Genomic DNA, 20,561 nt, shown 5'->3' with positions numbered 1-20,561 from the left:
ATAAAATCTCAGCAGCACGATCGCGCTGCTTGGGACTCAAACGGTTAAACTATCCTCTTTTTTCATTTGGCTCTTCTAATTGGGTGTTTCCACTATCTCATCTTCCAAATTGCTGATTCAGTCCTCTGCTTCATCTAATCTATTGATTTCCTCTAATCAAATCTTCATTTCAGTTATTGTATTCTTCATTTCTGACTGATTCTTTTTTAATGTTTCCTATCTCTATTTTTGCTTTCTATAATTTTGTAAAAGTAATCATTGAGTATATCTACTCTTCCCCTAAGTTTATTGAGCATCCTTATAACCAGTGTTTCTAACTCTGCACCTGGTAGATTGCTTGTCTCTATTTTGTTTAGTTCTTTATTTAGAGTTTTGTTTCATTTGGGTCATGTTTCTTTCTTTTTTTGGGGTGGGGGTCATGTTTCTTTATCTTCTCATTTTGGCTGTCTCCCTGTGTTCGTTTCTATATATTAGGTAGAGCTGCTATGTCTCCTGGTCTTGGTAGAGTGACCTTGTGTAGTGGGTGTCCTGTGGGGCCCAGTGGCACAGTCTCCTTTGGCATCTCATCTGGGTGCTCCAGGTGTGTCCCTTTTGTGGGTTGTGTGTGCCCTCTAGTTATAGTTGAGCTTTGATTGCTGTTGGCACTTTAGTGAGAGGGATTGACCTTTACGCTGAGTGACTATAATGGAGGAACTATTGGGCAGATCTGACTCTATGGACCAGGAGTTGCTTTAGCAGGGCCTGCCAAGTCTAACCTCTGGTGCCTGCCAAGTCTAACCTTTGATTGCGTTGTTTGTGTAGGTGGTTGGGTGGTGCTCTGGTGTGGTCTGAAGCTGGCCACTAGGTATGTTGGTTCTCAGACCTCTTGAGCAGCTCGGGTATAGGCCAAGGTCAGCTGCTACTTGTGCCCAGCCTGGGCCACTTTATGTGATCTATAACTGATTTGAAAAGGGTTGTTGCTTGTGCTGGTTTTAAGAGATGCCTGGGAGAGGCTAATTTGCAAATGGAGGCAGGCTGCCACTAATGCTTGGTGCTGTGAGGTAGGAGGTACAAGATATGCTCAGGCTAGTCACCACTTGTTTGGGGTTTGTGAACCTGTAAGAGATTTTAGGAAAGTTCACAACAGGAGCCAAGGCTGCCCATTTGTATGGAGAAGTTGCTGGAAGTGGCTTGTGTGGACCCGCAAGTTGGGTGGGGCCGGGTCTCAGAGAATCACCAGGGTAGGGCTAATGGTATAAACCAGGTTGATAGAGACTCTGATTTGGCACTTGCCCGAGCCAGCTGGGTGGTGGAAGGGCTCAACAAAGTAACAATGGCATCTGCCAGCACCTCTCTTGGGGAGAAAGTTGCTCCTCCAGTCCTCGCTCTGACACCAGACAATTCAGTTCCTCCTCATATATCCCTGATGCTTTTCCAGCTGCTGCCCCAGTGCTGGAGCTCAGAACAGGTGAGTCCATTCGGAGGTACATCTGTTGAGGGCCCTTTAAGAGGAATGCCTGGGACTCCAGTGGCCCTCTGTCTCACTCAGCCATAATCCCAGCTAGTTTTTAAGTCAGAAGTATGGGGACTTCTCTTTCATGCACTGGAAACCTGGGCTATGCATCCTGGTTTGGGGCTGGGACCCTTTACTCCTCATGGGGGACCTCCACATCTGAGATATTTTTCCCAATTTTTAACCCCTACCTGTGGGTGTGGGATAAGCTCTCCCATTGTCTCCACCTCTCCTACCAGTCTCCACGTGGCTTCTTCTGTATAACCTTAGTTATAGTAGTTCTGTTTAACTAGACTTCAGGTGGTTCTCATTGATGGTTGTTCCGTAGTTTAGTTAGAATTTTGTTGTGGTGAGAGAAGGTAAGCACAGTGTTTATCTACTTTGCCATCTTGACTGGAAGTCTGCTTTGTGCATCTTCGATATTTCTCTTTTTAGAAGCCTAATAATCATGACTTATCTTTAGTAATAATATTTTTCTAATCACTAAGTTCTAGAGAATGTTTAATGTTGACTTCCTTTCCAAAATAACCTTTGTATTTATTCAAAAATTTACATCTTAAAGAAACTTGTTCAAGTATGCTGGAAGAATATATACAGTATGATACTATTTATATAAAGTTTAAAATATGCCATGCAATAACACACACTTATGTATTAAAGCATAAAGAAAAATAATATAAAGATTTCAGATTTAAATTAGAATAATTCATTGTAACTACTGTTATATGTGTTTTAGTTTGAGAGGCAGTTTGAAACAATTTGTATTTAGAAACAGAAGATTTGTTGTGTAAATCATTTTATTCAAAATGTTTTACGTGAACTTTCTTAGCTGGACGTTATATTTGATCTTTAGATCTATGGATCAGAGACAAATTTGTGTATTGTTAGAGGATAATTTACAACCTGTTAATTTTGGGAATACACTGAAAGGAAGATGTAGTACTTATCTCCCCTTGATAGAATACATTAATCGCACACCATTGTTAGCATATTGGATTGTTGAGTCGGTGTTGGACACAGGTTCAATGTAACCTTTCTGAGACTTCTCACCTTGTAGGGTAATTTGACTATCGGAACCAGAGGCAGTGGGAAGGAAGCTACTGTGTAAGGAAAATGGCTACTTTCCTCAGGATTCAGGAACACTTATTCCTAGAGATTTGGGACAGTTAAGGTAATAAATATGAGCAGAAAGAAGTACTCTAAAGATATGCTATGAAGGTACTAGTAATAGTAATAACTTTTACGCTCTTAAAAAGAATGAATTAGATCCTTCCATTGAAAATTACTAGGTAAAAATGAAATTCTTTTCCAAGCTATTCATTTAGGAAATGTTACTTATTTTAGGAGCATGTTGCCATGCTTAAAGATGATTATTAGGTGTATATGAAGTTCTGTTTAGAAAAGAGAGGTCCCAGGAAACTCAACATAGGCTTAGGTGCAATAAAATATTGATTCATTTTTGGATATTGATTAAGAGAGGAATTGCACTAAACCTGGTGAAATTATAATTGTTACAGCTTACAGCTTAGGTAAGAATTGACCAGTATGGATGGAGAATGTGGTTGCATTGTTCCCAAGTTTTATGGAATATGAGGTATAAGTGATGAGTTGAGGTGATTTCTTAAAAATTATTAGTTTGGGAGGCAGCTAGCATAATGAAAAATGAGCACCTCTGTTTTAGTTGTAATTAATTGGAAATTTACTTAAAATGCCTTAATAGTGGAATTCATTTATTAAAAAAATTTAAAATAAAAAATTTTAAATTTTATTTTTTATTGAAGAATAATAGATATATAACATTATATTAGTTTCAGGTGTACAACCTAATGATTTGATATTTGTATACACTGGAAATGATGATCACAATAAGTCTAGTTACCATCTGTCACCATACAAAGCTACAAAACTTTTTTCTTGTGATGAGCATTTTTAAGATTTACTCTCAGCAACTTTTAAATATTCACTACAATATTATTGACTATAGTTACCATGTTATATATTAGCCATGACTTATTCACTTTTTGAAAATAGACTTTTATTTGGTTTGTGTGTAGTTGAAAGTTGAACATAAATGAATAAATGATGTGAGTCAAGTTTGGGATACACAGGGAAGTGGGCAAAGGAGTAGAGATATAGTTTGTTTGGGGGGATACAAATTATCATCAGAAGAGTGCTGACAAGCCCTGGTAAAAATTACCAAAGATCAAAGAGGCAAGCAAGCTATCTGTTCTGCTTTGTTTTGAGTCAGTTGCTTAAAGGCTTTTTTGGGGGTGGGTAGGTGGGGGTGGTACTTATCTTTTTTGAGAGGTAAGAGCAGGGGTTGGGAGAGTGGTCAGGTGTTACTTATCTAACCAGTTGGGTGAACTAGTTTGAGGGATTATTCTATTATTCAGACATCAGATTTTTTTTTTTAGTCAATCTATGATTTTTCAAGTCTTAATTTGTAAGGTACTTACTATTAAGGACACGTTTTCATTAAACTGGAGTCTTTGTGTACCTTATGAACTTGGATCCCAACTTTAAAATACCTTTTTTATTTGTTGTTTTCATAAACACTCTTCACCATTTTTATGTTATGTTTCTGACACCATGTTGACACATTTTCATATAACCTATTGGACTATTTATAAAACAAGACATAAAGATGTAGCAGAGAAGGCAGGAAATACTTGACATTTGTATACCATATCTTGTTCTCTGCTTCCTGTCAGTTAAACCACGATGAAAGGAACAGAGACACAGATGTACATTTGCTGCTTTAATTTCTCATTAGTGAGACCAGTTAAGTATAAAGCTTGTTTCATTAAACTTTTGTCACTTGTTAATTCTGGGTATGTTGTAGGCTTATTTTGTATTCTATGGAATGTATAGATTACAATTAGATGTATTATATATAGAAAATATAACTTTTGCATAATTCAGAATGTGTTTACTTTTGTGAAATTTTTATAGACTGTAAAAGATTGGCTGTATATGGTATATGTTCAATTGAAATGATAAGCTAATATTTTGATCTTGAAATTTTAGTATTCTAAGCATTTACTTTTGTATTTAGGTGTATCAAGATTCTTTAATACTTTTAAAGCATTTTATGGTACAACTTTAACGTAATGAAAGGAAGTCATAGGGGTTGACTTAGACAATAAAATATAATTAGTAAAGGCAGAACTAGGATTTTCTTTTTTTCTCTCTGTCTTTTTAAATATGTTTCTGTTGAGTTTTTGGAGGAGAGGAAGGGACAGGGAGATAGAAACATCAATGAAATGAAACATCGATTGGCTGCCTTCTGTACATCCCCTAGTGGAGGTCGAGTTTGCAACTCCGGGCTTGTGCCCTGACCTGGAATCAAACTAGTGGCTTCTTGGTGCATGGGACAACACTCAACCAGCTAAGCTACACTGACCCGGCCAGACCTAGGATTTGAATGCAGTTCTTCTGATGCTAGATCTTGTGTCCTTTTAGAAAGAAAAGGTTTGTGGGTTTTTTTGTTTGTTTGTTTTTCATTAAATTGCTATTTCACCTGTTATTCAATGATTTAAGCTGTTAAGTATACCTTTGCTCTTTCTACCTGGAATGTTCCCCTGCCCCCACTACTTCCCCCTCACATCCTCTCTACTTTTAAAAAATAGATGTTACTTCTCCCTAATGAAATGGCCCACATGTAATTTTTTCAAAAAGTTTTCTCAGGTTCTCACAGGTATTTATTCCTTTCTCTCTACTCCTTCATCACTTGATTGACTTATTTATTTACATTGTTCTGTAGTTATCTGTTTACATATTTTTTTCTTTTTTAGGCAGTGAACTACTTTATTTTTGTATACCCAGTACCTAGCATATAGTAGATTTCATAAATACTTATTGGATGACTAAATGGCCCAAATTTCTTTTCTTCATTTTAAAATCAACAGGCTGATTAAAGAACTGTAATGTGGCTCTTTTCTACAGTATTTCTTTATGGTTTAATTGTAAGAAATTATTTCATTTTGATTTCTCTCTTGCTTCTGCCCTCCCCTGTTTGTTTTTGCTATTTATAGAAATCTAGTATCTTAGTGAAATTATTAGTGTTTCCATCCTAGTTAAAAGTGGTGATTTTATAGGGTATCCCCCCAAAATGTATATACACTGTAAACAGCTGATAGCTCAATTTTGAAAGTGAAATGTATTTTAATAAACACTACCTTTATAGTTACTCAAAGTATGTATATATATTTTTGGGGGACACTCTATATATTGGTCCACTGGAAAAAAATGTAGCTGAGAATACTTTAGTTTCTTAGATTGCTGAGCATCCAAAAAGTATTTTGTCTTTAAATTAATCTGAAGAGAATGTCTAGATCATTATTGTAGTTCTGATTTCTTCACTGAATAGAGGGAATGATTCCCTTTAACACCTTTTGCTTCTCCCTATATTATTCTCTGTTCTTGTTTCTAAGTCTTATTTACCTCAGTGATTTTTGGCTTGTAAATTGCAGTCTTATTATCAACAGAGCAAGATTTTTTTGCAAGGAAGACTTTTAGACTTGCCTATTCTAGATATATGTTTAAAAAGTTCATGTGTTAATAGTTTTGCCAGCTGAAAATTGATATGTTACTATCTTATTTCTAAAAATAAAATTTAAATGATCAAATGAAAAATAAAGTCAAATCTAAGGATTTAAATATGCTTTTTAAAGATAGAAGTAAAAATTATAAAGCTATATGAGTTTCATTTTTAAGGAGTTTTAAAAGAATCAACTAAGGAATTCTTTTGTTTATTGAAGCCTGATTTTGGTTAGACATGTGGAAAATAGTTCATAAGGATTTTTGAGTGCCCTTTTACATCTGGGCTTACTGTTTTTGTGCCATTTGTTGGTGGTGTGGGTGAATTTCTCTGTTTGATTAAGAAAATACATGTGCATGTGTCAATTGAGGATAGTCAGTGAAGCGTAGAACTCGTTGGTTCTAGCAAGTGAGTATATAATGTGAAATTCTATAAAATGCTAAAAAAGATATTTGAAAACACGAATTTTTTGCCATTTTAATTAAGAATTTTGGTAAGTATTTTTTTTTTTATTTGGAGGGGGCACCCGGATATGAACCGGGGACCTCTTGATTTGCAGGGTAAGTATTTTTTTTATTAACAAAAGTAAATGACCTTGGATCACGTGGCCTAATTTGACTTTCAGCACAATGTTCTCTTAAATGATGTTAGATAATAATGAACATATAGAAAAATGTGTCTTTTCCTCCCAAGAAGTTTGTAATCTTAAGAGATGGGGCATCTGTACTAATAATAGGGTAATATGCAAATTGGTCAGGACGCCATCACAGTAACAACCGATCAGCAGGCTGCGTGTGCAGCAGGTGTGGGTGGGCGGAGACTTGAAGCTTGGGGGACGGGGGCAGGGCAGAGTGCGTCAGAGAGGCCTCTCTGCCACAGCCCCGGCCAGGGGTCCGCAGGCGCGTGGAAAGGCCCCTCCACCACTGGCTCAGCTGGGGGTCTGCAGGCGCGTGGAGGTCCACAGTCCTCTGCTGCAGCCCGGCCCAAGGGCAGGGCCGTGGCAGGGGCCTCCATGCGCCTGTGCCAGGGGTCTGCAGGCCTCCACTATGGCCCAGCCCGGGTGTCCGCAGGCGTCTCCCTGCTCCAGCCTACCTCTTTGGGGCAATCCATCGAGGAGCCCCAGGTGGATGGGCAGGGCCTGTCTCTTTGGGGTGATGGATTGTGGGGCTCCCGCATTGTGACAGGGCACAGACCAGTCTGGGGGACCACCCCCCACCTCGAGAGCATGAATTTCGTGCACTGGGCCACTGGTAGTAAATAATGACTGAATAACATGGGAGAATAAGCTTTGTATCCACTTCTACTGTATTATGTGATGGACTGTGATTGCCCATAGGGAAAGACTATATATGTCTTAGCCACTGTCTCTTTCCTATCTGGTAGACAGGTCCCTAGTGCGTGCTTGCTAAATAAATAAAAGAATATAAACTGCACAGATAAGATTTTCTGAAGGCCATCCAATATAGGAAAAGACAAATACAGGAAGAATTTTCTCTTCTTCTTTGAAGTGTTTATATTTGTAAAGGGGATTTTGAAAACTCCCAATATACTTAATTGTTGTTGTGAAATTTCAATTCATTCAAAGTCTGATTAAAAATTAAAGGGAACCCTGGCCAGTGTGGTTAGAGCATCGGCTGTGAAACAAAGAGTTGAGGGTTGGATTCCCAGTCAAGGGCATGTAACTGGGTTGCAGATTCGATCCCAGCCCTGGGGGGACACGTGCAGGAGACAACTAATCAATGTGTCTCTCTTACATCGATGCTTCTCTCTCCCTCCCTCCCTCCCTCCCTCCCTCCCTCTCTTTCTAAAGACCAGTGGAAAAAATATCCCTGGGTATTAACAACGACAACAACAAAAATTAAAGTGAAATAGGGGCCCTGAGGTACCTCTAGGTCAGTGGTTCTCAAATTCCTAATGCCGCGACCCTTTAATACAGTTCCTCATGTTGTGGTGACCCCCAATTTCATTGCTACAAATTGAACATAATTAAAGCATAGTGATTAATCACAAAAACAATATGTAATTATTTATGTGTTTTCCGATGGTCTTAGGCGACCCCTGTGAAAGGTTGACCCCCAAAGAGGTCGCGACCCACAGGTTGAGAACCGCTGCTCTAGGTTAATCAACATTGTCTGGAGGAAATCTGCCTTTGGATTTAGCTTGATCTATCCCACCTCCCTTCAGATTTCCCTTTCCCCTCTCCTTATGTGCTTATATGATGTCTGAAAGGTAAAGCATTTCTCCCACAGCTCTTACTCTCTACTATGGTAGAAAAGGTCATATTTCTGTGTCCAATTGTCAGGGTTTGAGAGACCATGGGAGATAGACTTGGAAGGAGACTGGCAGAAATTTATATTCATAGGTTGTGAGATAACAATCTGTATTGCCTGAGAATCCCACATTTTAAATGCAGAATATTTTGAGGGGGAACATACTGTTCTGATTAGGATCACTAGATTAGAAATCCCATGAAGGCAGAAATTTTGGTCTGTTTAGTTCACTGCTGTATTCCTAGCATTTAGAGTCTGGCATATTTTAGGTACTGAGTGGGTATTTGTTGAATGGATGAATAAATGAATGAGCATGAGCTGAAGTCAGACAAGTACTCAAACTTTCTCTGAACACCTTGTGAATTCCTTTGACAGATATTTATCAGGGACCATCTGTGTACGATAGGGAAGTATGATGATGACCATGACAAAGTCCCCGACCTTATTTTGTTGGCTCTTTCAATCCTTATATCCTCATATATATAAAGTGAGATGGATATTATTGATGTGAAGATTAAATGACAGATATGGTATAGGGCCTGGCACATGTAAATGGTAGCTGTTACTTTCTTCTACATATTTATTTTCTAACTTACTATCATCTCTTATTTAAGCTCCTTAAGGATGTCATGGTTTTTTGTATCTGCAAAAACATCAGTGGTTCTTAAAGTAGTATATATGTTTTGCTTTGTAAATTGTAAAACACATGTTAAACGTTAGGTATTACTAACGAATGATAACATAAATGAACTTTATCGTGCTGTTGTACAATTTGTGGTGCTGTCTTTATATTGAAGAATTTTTTAAAATCTAATTAGTGCCTGTTATATCTACAAAGGCAACTTTGAATTCTTAAATTTTCCAAGAGTAAGACAATGCCATAAAGCAGAAAATGCCTCTAATGAAGCATCAGGTTTAATGCAGCCTTAATTGCTCAACTAGATACTTTCATCTCTCTAAACATCATCCTAGAAGAAAGTAAAAATTCCTTGAATGTTGGTGATAGCAGTCTCTATCTTTTAAGAAACTTTTATTTGTCATGGATATCACATCTTTTTTCACTGAGTAACTATATCACCATTATCTATTCAAAATATTTAATACAAAATGACAAGATACAATTATCTATAGATGCAACTAGTTCTTGTATTTCAAAGTTTCACTAGTATCCAAAGGGATGTATGGCAATTTTGATGTTCAGCTGAATAACTTGTAAGAAATGTTATATGGTAATGAGTCATATCTTTTTGAAAATCTTGTTTTTCTGTTTCTCCTTTCTAATCTGTAGGCAAAGAACAAAAACTAACGAATGATAACATAAATGAAGAGAGTTATGAAGTAAATTAAGTTAGTTATTTTTGTTTGTTTTAAATAAATTTTCCATGCTCTAGGCAGTTTAAAGCCATTGTTGATATCTCTATTATAAGTAATTAATGAAGAATTTAAGGAGGGCAGTATACACTTGGTGGCTAGTGGCTATCAGTGTAGCAATAAAGCTATGGAATGTTTGTTTAAGCTGTTCTCATCATTTTTGGATGGTAGGTTCCAGATCCCAACAGTGACTTGCATTGGGCTTGGTAAACATAGGGACCACACTCTGTTGCAATATGATTTGAAACCCTCCAGGAACTTTCCACTTCCCAGAGCAAGCCTAAATTCCACTGCCTGACTTTGAAGGTTCTCCATAATTTAGTTTTGCTTTACTTATTTAACCACATTTTCTACATTCCCATTATCAACTCCTAGCTCTTGTCAAGCTACTATCTCCAATCTCTCCTCTCCTCCCTCTCCCTTCCTCCCCTCCCACCACCACCCCCACCTCCCCTCCCTTCTCTACTATCCACATCCTATTTTCCTTTAAGGTTGAGTTTTGGTCCGTCCTTATCTGGGAAGTATTTTCTTGGTCTGTCTGACTGTCCCCTCTTCTGAAATGCTGGCAGGACTGACCAGCTTTAGCACTTAATGAAATACTACCTTTGGTATTAAATCGTGTGTCATGATCTTATTTCCTGAAATACATTTTAAACTTCATGGTAACAAGTTCATGCATTCTCTCTCTCTTTTTTTACCATAGTACTGAGCTAAGGGGAAGTTCAATAAATATTCATCAACTTTTTACCATCCAGTTAATCAGTAAAAGCATAGTTTCTTTAGAAAATGGGTACTGTCGGATCTTTTGATTAGCTTTTGGTATATATCAATTAAGTATAATAAAACTGGTTTCTATCAGAGAAAACCTAAGGCAAGAGGCGTTGACACACTTTTTAGTTAACAGTAACTGAAATAGATTCAAATGATTTAAAAATTGATTGAGAAATTATGAAAAATTAAAGACCTAAAATTTTAACTATTTTCTATTATAAATCTTCATATTATGAATAGCACTTAACGTTTAGTTCTAAGGTTTGTGCAATAGGAAAATATACTTAACATGTATCATTTATAATTACTACATATCTGTATTTTAAGTATATGTTACAATACTAGCCCTGCTTTCTACTTCTCCTTTTCATCTCTCATGTTATAGTTTTGCTACTTCTATTTTTTTGGTGCCATTGAGTTTATAATCTTAGGTAAGTGCCAGAGAGTTATGAAGATGATTGTAGGAAGAATCCCATTTTAAGGATCTTCACATGAAGCACCAGAAATTGTTTGGAAACTTATGTAAAACTAGTGGCCCGGTGCACGAAATTTGTGTGTGTTGGGGGGGGTCCCCTCAGCCCGGCCTGCACCCTCTTCAGTCTGGGACCCCTCAGGGGATGATCCCCTGTGAGATCGGGCCTAAACTGGCAGTCAGACTTCCCTCTCACAATCCGGGTCGGCTGGCTCCTAACTGCTTGCCTGCCTGCCTGATTGCCCCTACCGCTTCTGCCTGCGAACCTGATTGCCCCCTAATCGTTCCCCTGCTGGCCTGATTGACACCTAACTGCTCCCCTGCCGGCCCAATCGCCCCCAACAGCCCTCCCCTGGCGGCCCGATCACCCACTACTGCCCTCCCCTACTGGCCCGATCGCCCCCAACTGCCCTCCCTTGTCAGCCCAATCGCCCCCAAATGCCCTTCCCTGCCGGCCTGATTGCCCACAACTGCCCTCCCCTGCCATGACTGGCCTCCTCCACGCAGCGCAGAGCCATGTGACCCCCAGACCTCACTGTGTAGACCGGCCTCTGGGCCCCGCCTTTGCTGTGCATGGCCATCTTGTGGCGACATCATGTGCGAGGGCCACCGAGGCTTTTATTAGTGTAGATAGTTTATTTATTTATTTATTTATTTAATTAATTTAGATATCAATGTGAAAAAGAAACATCCATGTGAGAGAGAAATTATCGATTGGTTGCCTCCTGCCCTGACTGGGTTTGAATCCACCACCTTTTGGTGTGTGGGACCATGCTCCAACCAACTGATGCCACACCAGCCAGGACAATAGTTTATTATTTAAAGAAGAAAAGGGTTGCACTCTGAAAATAGTAGGTCATTCTCACATATGGGGAGCCCGTAGTTTTGTGCACAAGGAATGTTAAAGTCTATCCAATTTGTTGGTAACTTGGGAAAAGGTGAAAATGTTTTGCTTCTCTGGAGTTTACATCCTTAAGTCTGGTCCCACTATGATTTGGAAGAGAACCCCATGATCACAGATACAAAAGATTATAATCATCCATGAATACATGGAGAAATCTGGATTGAACATGGCAATGAGCATAGACAGAAACCTGGGGAAAAGGGCACTACATATAGGGTTCTAGGGGGAACTGGGGCAAGGCTGACTTTGGCTTCTTTAATACTGGGGTGGGGTAGGGGGCCATGAGAGACTATAAAATACAGAAATGCTATAATACCTGATTTTGAGATGGAAGTGAAGAGTATTAAAATTGTGACACTTTTAAGCTTGTTCTAAAGAAGATTCCTGTCCACTTTTACAGCCTAGATGTTCAGATATCCTGTTTTCAAATCTGACTGGCCATGTTTTTCTCATACCTTTTACAACATCATGAAGAGCCTCTTAAGCCCTGTTAATGGATTTGAAATTTTTCCTATAGGTAATAGAAGTCACTGATTAGTTTTAAGTAGAGGAGTGAGTTTATTGTATTTTCATTTTTGGTAAATTACTCTTCCTGTAGGGTGAAGAACCACTGGAGGGGGAGCTAGAGTAAATTAGTAAGGACCCATCATCAATTCAATACATGGAACAGCAACTATCACCTAATAATGTAAATCCATGGCCATTAAGCTATTTATATGATTTTTATATTTTGCGTTCAGCTTATGGTGTGTTTCTTTGTAAGAGGGGTAATTCTTATGACGTAATAGAGTTTCTTCTAGAAGAGTATTGTGTAATATGGGAGTTGGGGGAGTTATGTTATGTAGCAAAATCTCCTAGGGGACTTGAACAACATATCTCTAGCTTTTCCCCTTCAATTTGGGCCAGAGTGAAACACTATTACTAATGAGAATCTGCTGTGTTCTCAGATGGGGGAAATCATTGCACTAGAGCAGCGATTTTCAACCTTTTTCATTTCATGGCATACATAATTACTAAAATCCTTTAGCACATCCAAAAAAAATATTTTTACCAATCTGACAAAAAAAACATTATTTTGATTCATTCACAACAGATGGCTGCTGTTGTGTTGGCTGTTGTCATTTTTTTTATTTGACAGTCTGAAAGAAAAGAGGTCAGTGCCTCTGACTAAATAGTCAGGCATTGCATGGTTTAAAAATTATTATTGCACACCAGTTGAAAACCACTGCACTAGAGCATATCTTCTAAGAAAATGAAAATATTCAATAGGGAAATAACCATAGAAATGAAGCAGTTTCCTTCTAGGTTGATTCTTATATGTTATAGAGAGAAACTTTTTAAATACCCATATAGGTTTTGTTGATAAGCATATTTTAGCATGTCTGTATTTCCTTGATAGGTGTGTTTTTGACTTAGGATGATAGAGAGAAGAAAGTTTCTTCAGTCAATTTATTTGCAAAATAAAAAGCACCAATTAATAACATTGTGAAAATTATCAATTTCAACCTTTTCAGAAAGAAGTTGAACTTTTTTCATGGCCGAAATTAAAGCAGTATCTGCTTACCATTCAATATTTCTCTTTGGTTTTAAATTCTTTAGTTTTCAGAACATGCTCAAAAGAAGAGTTAATCTTGAGACCACAGGTATAGACAGGTCTAGGTATGTGATCTGTTTGGCTGTTCTGCAAGTGCTATAAATGCTACCAGAGTGTAATCTGACACCAGGTAGGCCCAAGTGGCCAATGATGGAAAGTGGAGAACAATGTGAAAGAACTGGAATTTCAGGTCTGCCCTCAGAGTCCTGGAACTGTTCATCTGGGAGTCAGCATAAAGGTGAAAGCATAGAGAGAAGTCAGCCTGTTCAGTTTGATCATATTGACTTTGTGGTGTTTTTGTTGTTGTTGTTTTACTCTAACATGGTTGAAATAAGGTGAGCTTATTCAGGTTTCCAAGACCTGCTTCAGTTTTGCATATGTCACCAGAAGCCTAACTGAGACTTCCTATTTAAAAAACATAAATTTGTGCTTCATTCACACAAAAATAAAACTGCCTTTGAAAAAGTTCTAGATACTTAACTTCCCTTTACCTGCCTCCCACACTTGCAATGAAAGATGCCTAACGCAGAATAGTTACTTAAAAGATATTGGTGGTAATATATAGTACTTGTATGGATTCCAAGAACACATTTTAAAACATTTAAATTTTTTTCTTAAATTCCTTTAATATTTAAAATAATTTTAATTTAAAGGTTGGAGTATAGAAACATTTTCTTTTTGAATTAAGTTATGATTTGTTTCTCTAGTGACATTAACTTGTATTTCCCCATTCTATTTTGTGTATAGAGCACATGATTTAGAGAGGGCTATATAGTGAGATTTATTTTACAACTGGTTTTGTTTTTTGTTTGTTTCCTTAGTAGGAACTGAGAGACTATCCTTTTTGGGGAAGTTCAAATCTGATTTCATAACTAACCACATTTTGGTATGGCTGTCTTTTTTTCCATATCCACAAATTTTTAAATGTAAGTGACAGTAATGTATATTTAAAGAACTAGCAAGAAAAATGTCACTAGAATTTTAAAGTATTTGAAGATTTACTAAGTTGGGGTAGTTTTATAAAAAGGCTTAGTAATGTTTCCTTTTCATTTTTTAGGCTGAGTGAATGTAAAGCAAGATGGTTTGATATGATAATACTTGGGAAAGAACAATAATAGTAACACGTTAAGATTTAAAGCAATAGTAGAAAAATCTACAAACTCCCTCAGTTGTTTCAGGTAAAAATATGATTGAAAATGATTTAACGGAAATCAAGAGGTTGCATGAAATATAGAGACCATTGCTATATATATATTTGTGTAAGGGAATTATTATTTTTCCAGATATTCTGCAAAAGAAAAATACTAACAAATTCTATTAATGTAGAGAAAGGGGCATGACTAGGAATTAAAACCTCTATTGCTTTTGTTGCCATTAACTGTCTGTTTGACCTTGGGCAAGTCAGAATACTCTAGCCCAAATAAATTAGCTGTTCAATGAATGCATTGTCCTAAGTAATTCTTAGATCTTTTCCAGCTCTAAAATTGTATGATTCTATACTTTTAGGATAGGCAGGCTCTTGGAAGACTGTACAGAATTTATTTTGATACCACTTATTTATTATTTTCATTTCTGCTGAGAGCTAATATAAAGCATTCTACCATGTTAGAAAATAAACAAAAAGGCCTAACTATGGTCTATTATACAAGAATTCCAGTCATTACAGTTTATAGTTTGCTGGCTTCTTATTTTCATAGCTTCTTTTCTTTCACTTTTCTTATTCTACTTTTCTTTAATTTCTGTTGCATTTCTTAAAATTAATTTTTTTCCCAAATATACCTACTTATAATAGGTATATCTATATGGTGATAAGGATTATTTATTAGATTACCACTTAATGTAAAAATACTTTCTGTTCAGGTACTTGGCATCTGGGGTTATTACAGAATTCCAATTTTCTAGATACTTCCATATATATATATATACACACACACACACACACACACAAACACACACCCCTACACACAAACACTATCTGAATCTTTATGAGAGGAAGTCATTCAAATTAAAGGTAGTCATTCCTTTACTCTAAACTGGTGAATTTTACCTTCTTTGGACCATAATTGTCTTAGATAAAACTCTTTTGCTTTTTTTGTTTATTTGATTGGTTCTTTTTATTTATCAGTTTTTATATTGAGTATAATGAGTTGGTGACCTAGTTGCTTCCAAAGGGTAGCAGTGATTTTTAATATAGTTATTAATTAATGGGTTTTTAGACCTTGGCCTGTGTTTAAAACCCTTTTGCAGAAAACCTAAATTTGCATTCAGTCAGGGATTAAGAAGACAAGTGTTTGAAGTATTAACAACTGATTTTGACAATCATATATTTTTATTTATTTATTTTTAATGTATTTTTTAATTGATTTCAGAGAAGAAGGGAGAGGGAGAGAGAGATAGAAACATCAATGATAAGAGGGAATCATTGATTGTCTGCCTCCTGCACGCGCTCTACTAGGGATGGAGCCTGGAATCTGGGCATGTGCTCTTGACTGGAATTGAACCTGAGACCTTTCAGTCCACAGGCCACGGCTCTATCCACTGAGCCAAACCAGCTAGGGCCGATCATATGTTTTTATAATGCCTGAAATCTTTTATAGTACATTAAATACAAATTAAATATTTGATTGGTTGTAGTAGCTAATGTGGCTCAAGGTTTTGTGTTTACAATCCAGTAAATTCATTTCGTTTGGAACAGACATAATGGAACTCTTGTGTTAAGAGAAGCTTGCCAGACAGGGTGAGGTCTTAGCCCTGAAGCATCTGGGTTTATCAAATAGTTGTCAAATTTTTTAGGCACTGGAATAGAATTATACTTTTGTTGGTAATGGGCTCTGGGGTTCTTTGTTGGAGTCTGGCAAATAGCTGTGGTAAAGAAGACTCCCAGGAAGTGTAGAAATGAAACTTAAGGAATAATTAGTTACCTGGAATGCACCTGTTACATCTCTTGCACTATACTTAGACTATAATGAAGCTAATGTTTATTGAGTGAAATTTATATGCCAGGCATTCTGCACATGCATTTTGCATCTTATCTTTTCAATTCTAGATTTTGGTGTTATCTATTATACCCATTTTACAAAGTGAGGCAACTGTGGCTCATGTTTATTTTGCAAAAGATATCGACATTAACTTACTTGTCTAAGGTCACAGTGCAGAAGTTTCAAACCCAAGTTGTCTGACTCTAGAGCTTAAACTCGTGATTTGCTTGCTTTATTATTTTACCTTAAATCTGAAGCTTTTTTTGGGAGATAGGAAGTTAGGAAACTTATTGCTGAGACATTCCTCTGGCATATCTCCTTGAAGAATAAGAATATGGTCCTGACCTAGTTAAAAGTCAGAGAGACAGATAGGGAAGTTTTTATTACTTGGTAGATGCCCAACTAGATGACCTCGCAAAACTGTGCAAATAAGTTAACTGTTTATGTCTCTTGAATGAACAATTTTCACTTATATTTTTTCTTACTTTTTGAAGACTAAGTGACCCTTTGAAAATGAAATGTGTTTGAAAACTATTAACACAGCAGAGTGTTCACAGATATACTGTATATAGCTAGTGGTTAGTAAATTAAAGCAAATTTTAAATTTACTGAAGACCTTATAATTTGTAGAGTAAAGCAGAGGCCTTTATTTCTCCTCATTTTGAATATCCATGTATATTCATACAAGAGCAATTTTAAGGAATGAAATTATAAATTCAGTTTGGACATGTTTTAGACACATTGACTTTGAGGGGACACTGAGGTGGTTTATCCAATAGACCACTCAGTGAGTGGATTTGGAGATCAGGAGCTGAACTTGAGATGGAATTTTGTATTTTCCCCATTTTATATCTGTATTTACTTAGAAATCTGTGTTCTAAACTACTAAGCATAAAAGATTTGGGTAGATTAGAGGCAAGGCTTTATATTGTAGTCATGGACAGAGTCCTGATTTAGGAGATGAGGATTCTAGTTGTAGTTCTATTGTGCTTTCAAACTGGGACTTTGGGCACAGAGACTCAGTTTACTCATGAAAACTTGAATTATTGATCTGGATTTTCACTCTTATCTATTACCAAAAACATTTTAATCCACAGGGCCTTTGTTATTTTTAAGGGCTTTGTTACTTAAGTACCTGTAATATGTATAGGTGATACCTCTGGATCAGGAATTAGAAAATTTCTTCTGAAAAATCACCTTTGGTGTAGGTTAAATAACTATTCAGAGAAGAGGAAGAGCAAAAAGGGGAGTGAAAAAAGAGGATCAGAGGCCTAATTAAGCCAATAAAATAGTTGAAGAGCTTTTCTTTACTGACATATTTTCAGTTTATAAACTTTTATATTTAAACTAGAGGCCCAGTGCACGAAATTTGTGCATGGGGGTAGGGGTGTCCCTCAGTCTGGCCTGCACTCTCTCACAATCCTGGACCCCTCAGGGGATGTCTGACTGCCGGGTTAGGCCCGATCTCACAGGGATTCCTGCGGGATCAGGCCTAAACCGGCAGTCAGACATCCCTCTCACAATTTGTGACCACTGGCTCCTAACTGCTGGCCTGCCTGCCTGCCTGATCGCCCCTAACCACTTACCTGCCTGCCTCATTGCCCCTAACCACTTGCCTGCCTGCCTGATTGCCCCTAACCACTCGCCTGCCTGCCTGATCACCCCTAACTTCTTGCCTGCCTTCTGATCACCCCTAACCGCCTCTGCCTCAGCCCCTGCCACCGCAGCTTCATCCGGAAGGATGTCCCGAATGACATCCGGGATGTTGTTTGGCTGTCTGGTCTAATTAACATATTATGTTTTTATTATTATAGATGAACAAAAGCTACTGACCAGAGTAAAGGTGTCTCTATCCTAACATGGCTTAATGAAAATGGGCAGTCCATTTCAATTTTAGTTTATTGCTGTCCGTTGTTAGTGTGTACTGTAAGGTATATGTTGAGTGCTTATCCTTATTTTAGAGATTTTTAAGAAACATTAAAGGATAGTAGCAGTTTGGAAGTGCTAGCAAGAAAAAGTACGTATTTCAGTAGAAAAGAAAGTGAAACTTAACTTTATATGTGTTCATATTAGTCATTGGTGCAGTGTCACTTTGTATTTGTGAACAAATGGATTTTGTAATAGATTTTGGAATTTAACCTTTTACAGAGAAACTTTTTTATTAGGATAATGGTTTCCTTATTATCAAAGATACTGCAGTCATTGTTTATAAGGAATATATATAGAAATAGCTTAAATATCTAGTGATTGATTTTTAAAACAGTATCTGTCATTAATATAATTCTGTTATTACTATGGACACACAATTTGGTAAGTACAGAAAAAATTTTAGACAATACTTTACTTACCCAGAGAATCAAGAGAAATTTTTCTTTAATTATCTTGGTACCTGGGACATTGCTTTGCAAATAGTAGGCACTCGAACATTTATTCAGTTTAACTAGGGAGACGTAATTTTCAAATGTGAGACAATGTACAAGTTAATGTTAACTTTGTGGCATGGGCAGTAAGTGCTGTATTTTTTTTTTTTAAATATATTTTTATTGATTTCAGAGAGAAAGGGAGAGGGAGAGAGAGATAGAAACATCAACGATGAGAGAGAACCATTGATCGGCTGCCTCTTGCACACCCTCAACTGGGGATCCAGCCCGCAACCTAGGCATATGCCCTTGACTGGAATCGAACCTGGGACCCTTCAGTCCGAAGTCCAACGCTCTATCCACTGAGCCAAACCAGCTAGGGCAGTAAGTGCTGTATTTTTGAAGGTCTGTATCAGTCAAGACACAGAGGCTAGGAAGCTTTGTGAAAGAAATGGTATTTCATTTGAGCATTGAAGAATGGAAAAGATTTGAATGGTTGCTGAGGAATGGGTGAGGCATTCCTGGAATGGAAATATCAGAAGTTGAGAAGGAAGGCAAGAAATACTGTAGTTTCTATGTGGAGGACCATCCGGAGGGGCAAGCCTAGTTTAGAAGAATTGGGTTAGGTGGTGATTTAAAGGAAAAGATTGTAAGTAATGTTTGTCTAAGATCAAATGTATGTGTTATGTGTGTATGTCTATCTATGATCAATTTAGGTCAAAGCACTTTTTTTTTTCCTCTTTTAGATATGGTGCATTGTTCAAAAACTACCCGGATGTGCTAAGAATACCTAATGTTGGAGTTAATTCATTATTGAAAGGGGTGGGATGGGTGAATGTGTAAAACTGCTGGGTTAGAATTCAGTTTAGTCAGTAGAAATATCACCTGAATTGAATTATTAACCCTTATTTCATTTTAATACCTAGTTAGGGACAACACAGTCATCTATGATGACCTCTAGAATCCAGAATATATAGGGAATTGACTTTACTGAAATTAGGAAACTGAATATATGATTTGGCTAGCACATGCTAGCTAGATTAAGTTTTCAGGGAAACTCACTCAGCAGCTCAGTTTCATTCCTGAACTTGTCTCTTTAAAATTAAATTGTAAATGCTGTTTCAAAGAATTAGATGTTATTTAATGTGATATATTTTTATATCTTTGTCTTTTCATTTTCATTTATGGCTATAAGCATATGATACAATATTTAATAAAATTAAGATAAACTTTTAAAATTTTCCTTTTACTTTTGTTAGTAGTGATAATTTTTTTAAAAACAGGCAAACATCTTTGGACAGTACTTTTTAAGTGTTTCTCCCTCCACTGTGAAATTGTTTTCACCCTTAAGTTGTGCTTCTGTTTTTCTACTATTGTAAAGTGCAGTTCTTTGCATGTTCTAATTTGCCATGACGTGGTCAAGTGCTGTTTCCTTCCTGTTGCTTGCAACCCTGTGCTAGAGATAAGGATACATTTCAGTGCATTAAAAAAGAAGCCACTGAAGACAGGCTTAAGCATGGTAAAGCTTTCTACTTATCAGAAACCTTTTTAAAGAACAGAGAGTGGGCTTTAATTTCTGCTTAATTTTTTAAAAGCTCTTAAAATAGTACTTACTAAACTTTAAATGTATTAGAAAGATTTTTAAGTCCTTATATATTAGATCTAATAGAGATACTGTCTGAATGTTTCTATTAAGGCAAAAATAATACATTATGAAATTACTCATGGAGTAGCATTTCCAATGTAGGTGGTTTGCTGGCTTAGTGGAAAGAAGAAAATTGTTTATATGCCCTTTATTGTAATTATAAA

At 36.9% G+C, this 20,561-nt stretch overlaps 1 protein-coding gene across 4 annotated transcripts in view; it reads left to right on the top strand.

Moving 5' to 3' along the window:
* ELF1 (E74 like ETS transcription factor 1) overlaps positions 1-20,561 on the top strand; it is a 128,630-nt gene that overhangs the window by 53,653 nt on the left and 54,416 nt on the right. The window contains exon 1 of one of the 4 annotated variants that reach the window (XM_070408986.1): positions 20,247-20,271. The exons of the other annotated variants lie outside the window; for them this stretch is intronic. The gene's annotated coding sequence lies outside the window, so the exon portion shown is untranslated. Of the gene's footprint in view, positions 1-20,246; positions 20,272-20,561 lie in introns of those variants that run through there. 4 annotated transcript variants of the gene reach the window in all.

The sequence above is a fragment of the Myotis yumanensis genome, unplaced genomic scaffold (genome assembly GCF_028538775.1).
Source record: "Myotis yumanensis isolate MYYU_CA2020_CCGP unplaced genomic scaffold, mMyoYum1.0.hap1 SCAF_3, whole genome shotgun sequence".
Lineage (NCBI taxonomy): Eukaryota > Metazoa > Chordata > Mammalia > Chiroptera > Vespertilionidae > Myotis > Myotis yumanensis.
The sequence above is the reverse complement of the archived record's forward strand: the minus strand, read 5'-3'. Positions and strand labels throughout refer to the sequence as shown.